This window comes from Betta splendens, chromosome 10 (assembly GCF_900634795.4).
Source record: "Betta splendens chromosome 10, fBetSpl5.4, whole genome shotgun sequence".
NCBI lineage: Eukaryota > Metazoa > Chordata > Actinopteri > Anabantiformes > Osphronemidae > Betta > Betta splendens.
Genome location: NC_040890.2, coordinates 11,202,864 through 11,214,551, shown reverse-complemented (window position 1 = coordinate 11,214,551; position 11,688 = coordinate 11,202,864).

Sequence of the window (11,688 nt, the reverse complement as noted above, 5' to 3'; positions counted from 1 at the left end):
CCAATCACATTTTAGCCCAAATTCTGTGAGCAAATCCTTTTTCTTTGGCGCAACCACAGTTCCTGTGGTCAGGCCTCATCAGGAGCACTGCACCACATCACATTCTGGACAGGTTGTGAAGAACCGGCCCTTTAAATGATAATGGCATATTGTGTTCCAGCTGCCAAAGATTAGTGAGATACTAGAACTTTTCTCTAGTGCACATTGAGCCACAAATTAATATTCTTTAAGTCCTAATCCCTCTTGACTGAATTGTATTAGATAGCTGTCAGTGCTGGGAGAGACGCCAGCCTCTGCAGAGCTGCAGTCACGGTCCTACACTGTCAAAGCTGAGGTGGAATGAGAGATGCTGATAGATTTAGGTGCCTAAATGTGGTACAAGCAGCAGCTTTCCAGAGGTCTGTGGGTGATCCAGTATTTATGCTATAATTAACAAACTAAGACTTCAATCAATAACTGGATCAATGGGGCACATCCACCAAAACAGTGTTAGTTTGCTAAGTCTTAAGGTGAGTTAAGCACTAATATCTTTCAAAGTACAAATTTATTTAAGTTTATGAATCAATTACAGATACTTAATGAACTGGACATTTATGGTATAGCACAGCATGGTTCAAATGGAATTTCTTAAACTCAGCATCACTGTCTTAATATAACACACTAATTCACCACCCATTTTGTTAAAATTATGCTATTTAAAAATAAAATCCAACCCCAAAAGCTCAGCGTCTTCTACAGCTCTGCAGCTAATGAGAAAAATATTAGGTATGGCTGAATCCTGCAGTGAATATCAATATAATTATCAAAAAATAATAGCCATGGATTTAAGGGTGTTATTTTAAATAATAGGCGAGGACAGAAACACAGAGAGAGGTCATTGTTCACAGTATGTGTGCTGTACATACAATGTACTTCTGCTGAATATAAAACCAAAGCGCAGAAGAGCCTGAGCAGCTGATTTGTAAACTCTGTGCTGTATCAGACACACCCTAGAACTGTAACACACGCCAACATCACACTCACATCTTTCTGCTCCAAGAGTGACAGGCTCCTGACAGACATGCATCACGTAACAGGCATACAGTTCAACAACAGTGGAATGAAATAAGGCATAGCAAAAAACTTGGCACATACAAAGTACAGAGGACCAAAGAACCAAAACTAGACTTTATATGAAGTAATTGCAAATATGATGTAGAATATCGTCATATACTTGTTAGACTACCATATATCACCCACTGAGTTCCTCTCCAGTTTATTGGCACTTCTTGTTTAATGACGAGCAGGCAGAAATTAGTCATGTAAGGTTTTAAGTGTACTGATGTAACTGCTGTTGCTGCTGCTCTGAGAACTGAGGCATCTCAATCTGGTGTGTAACATACAGCAAGCTACACACAACAGGCAAGCTTTTATCTACGTTTTATCTACGTTTAGCTGCTAGTGCTGCTTTTCAAGCTTTAGATACGCAATCACATTTTCCAACGGTGACTTATTAAATACTTAATTAGCTGTATTAGCATTTCTTTAGATAAAAAAAATCAATTTTTCTGTGATTTAGGGTGGACAGATATTCAATAGAGGATAGCACTGAGGGCAGGAGGGATTTGAATCTTAGTAGTAGCTTGTTGGAGTGGGATGGTGCAGAGCAAGCAGTAATGGTTGGAAATCCTTTAAGTGCAGGCAGGAGTAGGAGTCGACATCTAAAATAAGATATACATAAAATCGAATCTGATTGGTAACAACTACTGTATGTGTTTCACCTATACCAAAGAGGTTGCCTTTAATGATGATTTGATGTCTTCTCATTGATATTTGTACATTTACATGCATGTTCTTAAGTGATTCAGGCGTTGACGTGTGGGTGTTTCTACTGACCATCAAAGCCACGGACAGCTTCCAGTAAGAATCCATTAGTCCAGTAATGACCACATTAAGTCCAAACAGAAGCCTGAACAGCCTCTGTCAGCGAAGAGTCAGAGGCGCTTGGTTAATTTTTCAGGACTTCAAAGGTAAAACACAGAGAACAGACTCACATGTGTAATTTCATGATGAAAAGGGAACTGGACCAACTCGGCTGATAATAACATGCTGTGTGACTCAAAGCCAGACCGGCACTTTGGGCTAGTACATCACAGGCTCACATCACGGCGGAGTATCTTTGGTAGCAACTTTCCCAAAATTCCAGATGCACTTTGATGTAAGACAAAGAATGAACTCATCAAGATTATAGGGATTATTGTGATTCATGTGAGCCCAGTATGGGTGGACATATAAATGAAACTGAAATGACTCAACGATGAGCCAGTCAAAGTTAATCAGCACAGAAAATGTGTTAGTTCACACTCAGTTCAGACTTTCTCACCCTATTGTCACTTTTTCACCCAGTTTGTAACTACACGTATAAGAATAAGTTTAAAAAGGTCTGTGTTTTAGAACTGCTCAACTAAAAAGCCCCAGGGACCATTCAAAATAGAAAACTACCCCCACAATATACATAAAGACATAAAAAACAAGATGACATAAGAAAATGAGAAAAATATGGAAATAGAAATGTGTATAGATTCATTGGAGGATGATGCTAAAAGGAATATTAGGAGGATAAGCTAGTCTCAAGATGTTATGGGAAAAAGGGAGAAAAGTGTGAATGCAAAGATGACGCACAGGACATGTCAAAAGGAAGAGAAACTACTGTAGGACGAGAGGATGAGGAAGAGAGGAGACAGAAGGACGGGAAGTTAATAAGAGATGGAGCTGGCTTTCCTGTAGTGGAGCTCATCTGGATTCTATCCAGTATTCATGTCTGCTGCTTTGGGAGTGACAGGCAGCATCTCATTCATATGAACACATTGGAACTGTAGCACTAAATATTGGATGCGCTGAGGAGGTGAAGCTACACACAGCACCACATGACAGCACACCTGCTCCGGAAGACGGGCCCACTCTTAGTGTAATCAATACTTCATTAAGAGATACTCTCAAAAATAGCATACACAAATATACACAGGCCTAATTAACCCAAGCAGCTGCACCGCTTTGGCTGACAGGTACATCCACGCTCCAATCAATAGTTCGTTAATAGACTCATAGCTTGGGTGAAAACAAAAGTAGGGGGATTTCTGGCACAGCTACATTTAAAATGTTACCCCATCGCACACAGTCAACACTCAGCCTCTAGCCACTAAAACACAGTCAACATTATAAATACCAACATGTGATTTTGCTCTCTTTGTGTTTTCTGAAGTGCCTGGTCCATTGGTGTCATAAAAAGAAAGTTATGCTTATAAAAAAGCTACATTAGCAGTAATTGGATCCATATATTTACAAAAATGAGCTGAGATGTGAAAGAAATAAAAGAAAACACAGGAGAGAAGGGAGGTTTGTGATTAGTGCAATAAAAGAATCAGCTTCTTTTCATTTTATGTGAATTGATAGAATGTTAAGTACTTTGTTCTGTTCAAATACTCTAATGTCTAACATTTAGTTCACACTACTACAGTAGTTGGATCAGTGAGTCTACAAGTGAAGACAAACAGCTCAATTTTAAGTCAATTTTCAAATAACAAAATCTGAATCTCCTGTTGGACCTGAAACTAAAACTGTGGATCCCTAAGTCAGTAGAAGCACAATCATGAGTCCCATAACAGAATATCAAAGAACCATCAGAGACATTCAGTTTGTATACATGCAAATTTTTTGGCTCCAAGTGCGGAAGCAAACTGAATTAATATGCTCATTGTCCTGTAAAGATTATGTGGCTCAGTGAAAAACACAGGAAATAAAAGGTTCCTTTTTGTGGGGCCCATGGAAACTTAATTAAAGAACACATACAGGTTAATGTACCTTTAAATGGCCCAGTGTGTGTGTGTGTGTGTGTGTGTGTGTGTGTGTGTGTGTGTGTGTGTGTGTGTGTGTGTGTGTGTGTGTGTGTGTGTGTGTGTGTGTGTGTGTGTGTGTGTGTGTGTGTCATTAGCCTTGTTCGCCTTAAAAGCCATGAACTGCAAAAGCAAATCAGGGTTTGTACTCTCCCTCTTGTCCTTAGCAAACCCAAGGGGGTTGAGGTGCAGGAACAGGCCCAGGGCAAGAAAACAGGAACAAATCAACCATGTGAAACTTGTTTCCTTGTTTACCTCCACGGTTGATGAAGGGTCTCGGGGTAACTACCAACACGTTAAAATCATCCCTCCATTGCAGTTTCATCAAAGCTGGACAACTAATGTTGTGTGGACTTTATTTTTTATTACAGAACCTACATTAGCTGGTATCAGCAAGTCCAAACAAGAAAGAGTCAAAAGTAGCTTAGCTGCTAGCTACGTACAGTGAGTGAGTTACCCAAGGAGGGGAGCTGAGCTAATGTCAAGTGTGGGTCTGTCGGGTCTGTGCCCTTGAATATTAAACACAACACAATACAACCAGCTTTCAACTCCCCTAACCAATCTGTGATCATCCAAGTTCAGCTGCCAAGTTCAGTGACTCCAAATGATTGGTTGGGCTGGCATCCTCCTGCAGATGGAGATCATTGAAGATGCAGTTTGTTGTTGGCTGCACATTGTCTCCACATCAACACAGTAGGAGCGCGATCGCTGATCAAAGTGTGATGATTCCAAAAATGAATTCCTCTTCAACGCGCGCGCATGCTCAGCTCTCAGACACTCAACAGCTGTGGCTTCTTTTCACAGCGTCGTGGATGAAGCAGAAAGTCTGATTTGGGATTAAAGTATAAGGAATAAAAGATGAAAGACAATGATGGAGGCTGTCATACAAAAAAATGCAAGAGGGGATGATGTAGAAAAAAAGGATTTTCAAGGATTGTTGTAATTAACATACAAAGGAAAACAATGCAAAAGAATAGTAACATACTGTACAGTATAGCCACAAACCACCCAAAGTGATTGTCAGACTGTAAAACGTACAGTAGCAATGATTGTAACAGTGTATGTCTCTAAGGTAAATTCTTGCAAATAACGCAGGGTAGATAAGGAACCTGAATAATCAAATAAACCGTGAGGCACTTTCTGTTTAAAACTTCTCACACATATTAACAAAACATTTTTTCTCTCCTTTTCCCTGATTCCAATCAGCGTGTTTGTTCAGTCAAATCCAGAAGTGATGCCGCCTCCCAGCAGCCCTCTGCAGGCACCACAACAGTACATAACATCAAATCCCACAACATCTCTTTCCTGCATTGGATCTGAACTAGCACTATGAGGAGCCTAATGAGTTCCCTTGGCAATACAAAACGCTCCCATTGGATTATGTTCAGTGTGATTGGCTGAAGCCTGCTACTCCTCACATCCGAGGACCCATCCAGTCAGCTGAATGCTGTTCTGTGGTGTACAGTAGCTGTTCAGCGGAGAGAAATCACTTTGACATCATGTGCAGTCGTTTTGCATCAGCAACTGCTGATGGTACTGGAAAAGCGTTTTCATTTTTCTGCCCAGGTATGAATCACAATGTCCACCTGAGTCAGTTTTGCTTTTCAACCAGACTCCAGAGAACTTTTTTTTGTATTACGCACATCAACGAAGTGCCACTCCTCCAAGAGCAGTTTGGAAACGCTCATTCAACTCACTCACTCAAGTGAAGCATTATTGTCTGTTTTCTATCATATTCATATTCGAGTTGTGCTCAACATTTAGAATTGAAAGTAATGTCTGGCAAAATGCTGTGACTTAATGTAAAGTTAAACGTGGAAAGGCATTTAATAAATTCCACACGACTCAGTAGAAAGGCTCACATAAAGACAATGTCTCGAAGAGACAAAGGATTTGGATGCGCTGTAAATACTGATTTATCTTGGATGAAGGTTTGGGAGGCACATGTTGCTGCTGCTGCTGCTTCTTTTAAGTGTTCGAAAGCCGATGTGAGTAATAACACACATTAACAGCGTCCACTTAGACAAACAGCCCGTGGGCTGATGAAGGAGGCGATGAACATGTGCAGAAACAGCTTTCTTTTGAAAAAGCACAGCACTCTTACGTGAAGGCCACTGCACAGACAAGAATCACACCAGCAAGTCACTGGGTTTCTGTGTATTTGTGTTCGGTGCTGGTTTCAGATCCAGCTGTGACGTCTGTCCCCTTAATAATCAAGCAAATAGCTGGAAGAGCATATGATGCTTTAAAAGCCTTAAGAGGAAGTCAGAAGGATCGATCTCCAGCTTAACAATACAACTCAGCTGAAGCCACTTACCACCACGACTGCATGTGAAAATTCCAACAAACTGCAGAATTTAGAGCATTGGCCTGGGAACCAGGTTCATGTTGTTTAGCATAAAGACTAAAAACAACAGGGGAAACAGCCAGACTGTGTCCATACACGTCCGAAGCTCATTAATACAGGACACTGTATCGCTGCATTTGCTTAATCCAAGCACTAATTTCAACCATGTCCATTTGTTAATCTACTACCTGAACACTCTCCTTGTGTGCTTTGCATTCAAACACTGACAGTAGCACCGACATCCTAGTGACCACTCATCTTCTCTGGTTTGAGCTGTGCAGGACAGTGAATCAGAGCTTTATGTTTGGTCAATAAGCATAATAATGAAAAACACAGACATCATTATCCCGGCGGTTATGATCACTGTAATTACAGAGTAATCAAACTGCTGATAGAAGAATAATTGGATTTTAGTTTTTAACTTTAGTCGTTTATCAGAACAAAGGCCTCTGTATAATTAAATGTGGCCTGCATGTGAAGATAATGAGTGACAGTAAATGACATGTTTTTCCAAAAGGTAACCACCACTGTTCGCATTCAACAAATACATGCTCCTGCCAGACAAATTGCTGCACTTTGTAAGGGACTACTTTTTGAATGCCTCAGTTATAAGCAGCCCTTCAGTGCTCAGTCTTTATCTGTGACAATACACTCTGAATGAGGCCATTTCATGCAGGAAACAACATCTCAGTGACTCAGAGAAAAGGCTTTTGAATGTTTTCTGCATCACACTGAATCCATTCATATTAGTATTTACTGGAATGCCTAAAATAAATGTACATTCATTTTAAAGAATGGAAAACAATTAATTGACTGAAAAGCAATGATTGCATGTTTTGGTAAAATGCCGCAATGCTGCTGATCCTCTAGATGACAGACAACTGGTTGGTTCTGCTTTCAAACTACAGAAACGTACACAGTTTGTCAGTTTGTTGTGGTTCTTTACTACAACTGAATTATATTTAATTATGCTTCCTGTCACTGTTTCACTACAGCAGCATCAGTGGCAGAGAGAAAGAGAGAGCGAGATAACAGGATAGCATGGGAGGCAAAGATGCCTTAAACACACCAAGAGGGAGAGAAAAGGGCATGAAGGAAGAGAGAAGGGTGGCAGTTCAGACAGGAGAAAACAAAAAGACTCCACAGTGGTAATGATGCAACAGGAATACAAGCGTCACTCGTTGCTCTGAGCCATCTGCACATGTTCTTTCCCCGTCTTATTATTGTTACTTGAATTCATAAATATGGGAATGAGCACAGCATCAAGCTGCTGTCAGCGCCGGCAATTAAGCGCGAATCATTATTGACATGACTGGAATCTGTTGCAATTTTACTCCTCTTCAAATTCACAGAGTCTAGCCAAAAGCAGAAAACAGACTCTGAAGTCCATTAACAAAGTGAGGCCCAGATGGGTAGATGAAAAAAAGCCGAAGATTAATCTTGGCATTAAAATTGCACAAAGCGATGGCTACTGAAATTCATGCGTAATTGTGTCATTTTCAGTGTCTGGTAAATCAGCATGATAGGACAGCTATTAACATATGACCCGTAACATTACTACTCTTTCCAGTATTTTCAGACATTTGCATATGTTTTACATGTTAGTGAATCTTCCGATAAGAGATTTTGCTTTCAAAAGTTCGTCACACTGTGACTTTCCTGCTTCCCTCAGTGTCCTGCCTTCCTTTAATTTTTCTCAACCAGGGGAGAAAATCTCAAACTGGATTTTATATTATCTTTAAATAACAGACTTGAAGGGAACAAGAAAAAAGTGAGCTTATCACGGAGCAAAGCCATCTCTTACTGATTACTTCTCTAGCCTCTTATCCATGTATGTCCAAAATATTGTAATATTTACCTTTGTATCCACAATGCTAGCAGGATGTATCATGCTTTAGCCTCCATGCCTGTCTCTCCTGAAGAGTGCGTGTTATTTTTGGATGGTAGAAAAACCTCATTATAATGTGCATTATGAGCCAACATCCTCTATGTGGGAAAGGATAATAAGCCTCATATATGATGCAGACTGATCATCAGATGATACGTTCTAGTGAGAAGTAAAAATGTTACTTGGCAGCAGGCCGTTTCTGAACAGAAGAATTCAGTTAGTTAGTTAGGGTGATGCACCACCTGAAGGTAGAAATATGATGGTGGTGAAATAAACTTAAAGTCTGAGGAGAAAGCTTGCTGTAGCTTGACCATCTCTGGACCATTAGGACCCATGGTTCAGACTAATAATGTGCTGGTAAATGATTCTGAAGAAATACAGCTGTAAAAAACAAATCAGAAGACGTCAATAAACCCAGCTCTCTGTCAATTTATCTTGGGTGCAAAATGCTGTCAGATGTGCTTTTTGCTCGTGTACAGTATGGAAGCTGATAAAATACAGAACACAGTGGGTTTAGTATGTCTTGAGCAGAAATATAGTACAAACAAATAAACACCTGAAGGTGGTCTGTTACAGCTACAGAAAGGTAGCAGTCCTTTGCGGTAAATGCTTCACAATGTCAGAAGAGGAGACAACGGGGGGATGAAGGGACCTCACAGCAATTACACTTTGATTTACAGCTTTAATTAGAGGCTCATTTGAGTGATGGGAGAGAGGATTGTGGTGATAGAATCAGAACTCCAATCAAAACATTTGATTTCTCTGTTGGACTCTGACTGATGAGGACATTCACAAGATGGGCACAACCACACAATAACTGGACACACAGCTTGTGTGCGTGTGTGTGTGTGTATGTGTGTTTTGAAACCAAAATCACAGCAGCCTTTATATTATTGATTTCAGCCAGCCCTCTGCCTCAAATGAAGAAGTCATTGCTGCACACAAGGCTGTACTGTGTGTGTGGACATACTCAGCTTTATACGCTGAAGGTGGAGTCAATTCACACATGCATACATTCTTGTACTTATAGTCCTGCAAATTGAACAACACAGACAAAACATGCCAGGAATGTGTAACCTTAAATCTACTTGTCTGGGAGATTTGGGAGAAGGTTACTTCTGTAAGAACAGAGCAATAACATGGAGCTGTCCTTAGTGCTGAAACGCAGTGGACAATGCATAAATACTGGGACAATGGCTAATACGATGAGCATCACACATTGCCAGGCAAACCTATCTACTAAAACATCTTTAAGATTTAATCAAACAGAGGTTTAGAAACAGACAAACCATTACAGGGTCATTCATATTTTATTGTGCACTATCAATTATGTATTATCAAAAACAACCCAACGGTGCTGGACATCACAGCCCCCTGCATTCAGACTCATCTTTCCATCAACTGTGCTTTTCTGCAATCTTCCTGTCGCTTTTCTTCTACTATTTCTTTCTCACCACAGACACTCATGAGCACCACAAAACAACACAGAGAACCTCTGAATTATTGAAGCAGACAGGCTCCCCACACGCACGCACACACGCACGCACGCACGCACGCACGCACGCACACAAGTCTAGTATGTTACTCCTAGCACGGATCTATAGGCCTGCTTCCGATGCCTCTCCCTTTAACTTTAAGGCCAAAATAAATTAATTTAAAAAGGTGAAATAAGCATGTCATGCACCACCAGGAAAATAAAGAAAGGTATTGTGGCAAATACTTTTATTGTGATGAAAGAAATGGCATAGATGAACAACAACTTTCCACAGCTAAGCAGCAGTTAAACTGAGGCACTCCTTGTTGGTACCTCTTATCACATCCTCTCCTCTCTCATACATTACTGTAGTCTACTTTTGATGGGCAGCCCATCACTCTCTCCTCCTCAGTCACCAACCTGGGGGTTTGGTTTGACCCACAGTTGACCTTCAGCGAACACATAAAACACCTGTATAAGACATCATCATTCTACCATCTACGAAAATTTCCAAACTCTGCTCCCTCCTAACCCTCCCAGATGCAGAAAAACTTGTCCATGTCTTTATGTCTTAAAGGCTGGACTACTGTAATGACCTGTTGTTGGACTGCCTTCCAAGAACATTCAAAAATACAATATATCCAAAACAGTGCCACTAGAATACTAAGTGAATTCAAACATATCACTTCCATTCTCACATTGCACTGAATTCCTATCTAATCCTGGATTGAATACAAAATCCTGCTGTTGACCAATAAATGTATTATCAGCCAGGCACCACCACATCTGCAATATAAGATCATCGGGGACCATGCTCCTCTAAGTCCCCTTCACCAGGCTCCTTACCATGAATCATCTGCACCACAGCTGTGGAAGTGCCTACTGGTTCAGCTGAGAGCCATACAGAGCCTGGACCAACCTGACTTTATTAAGGAAAGGTTATAACCGTTGATGTTGTTAGCCATTAGTAATTTTAATAGATTGATTTACATATTTTTTAATCTTTTTTGTTAGCACGCTGAGATTCTATGAATGTAAAGTGTGTAACAAATAAAATCTATAGTAAGTTAGCAATTGTACAGTATGAAATAATCATATAATGTATAAAATAGGCATTTGAATATCTGAAATGGGCAGACAAATAATTTGTTTGTTTTTGAAGTCAACAATTTCTGGTCAAACAATCCTGATCTCTACAGACTTATGCTGCTGTGTTTGCCTTTGTCAAAAGTTGTAATTGTCACAGCTTAAAACTACTTCCAGGTTTTGTTCTGTCATTTTAATTTCTGCTTTATGTTGTAGTCATGTGATTTCTCAGCTGTTTCTGTTTAGCAATCGGTCTGTGTCTTTAGCCCCATGTCTCACCACTGTTTCGTACCAGTTTCCCATCTTGTTTTGGCCTTGCCTTGACCTTGTTTTTGACAGTTTCTTTAGTGTAGGAAATGCAGAATATTTATCGCTCAAAGAGGAAAGTTGTCATAAATAAACAAGCGGCAAATTTTTAAAAATTGAATGGACGTTTTGGTGTAGACATTTTTTCTCCTTTCTTATGTAGACACTAAAAGCATCCAGCAAATAAAAGCAAGGTGATCAAGGTTCCCAGGATAGGGCTGTGTTTGCAGCCCGTAATTAGCAATTAATGACGCATGTAACATCAGTAAAGGAGTCAGGAGATTCAGCACAGACAGGATTTAAAAAAAAAGGTAAGAGTGAATGTGTTTTAGGGATTAAGACTGTCTAAACCCTCATACCCCCTTCCAAAAAACTCCCTTTTGACAGCCTTGTTTGCCACGCACATACAAACTGCTATAAAATCATCATCTATATTGCTTTGCTTTGTTTTGCTTTTTTTTGTAAATCACTTAAACAACTTCAGACCTGCCCAAAAATGAAAACCTTTTTATCGTTTTCAGAATTTTAACCCTTCAAATGCCAATTTTCCTCTTTGAAAAAACACAAAAACCTTTTTTCTATAAACCAAATAGGATAGGGTTTTGGTGGCGGTGAAAAGAGGTTATGCCAACAATTTTTTTCAAACCTTTCTGTGCCTGTCTTATAGCCTGAGAAATTATAAATCTTTAGAAATGGACAGTGGTTCAAGTTATAA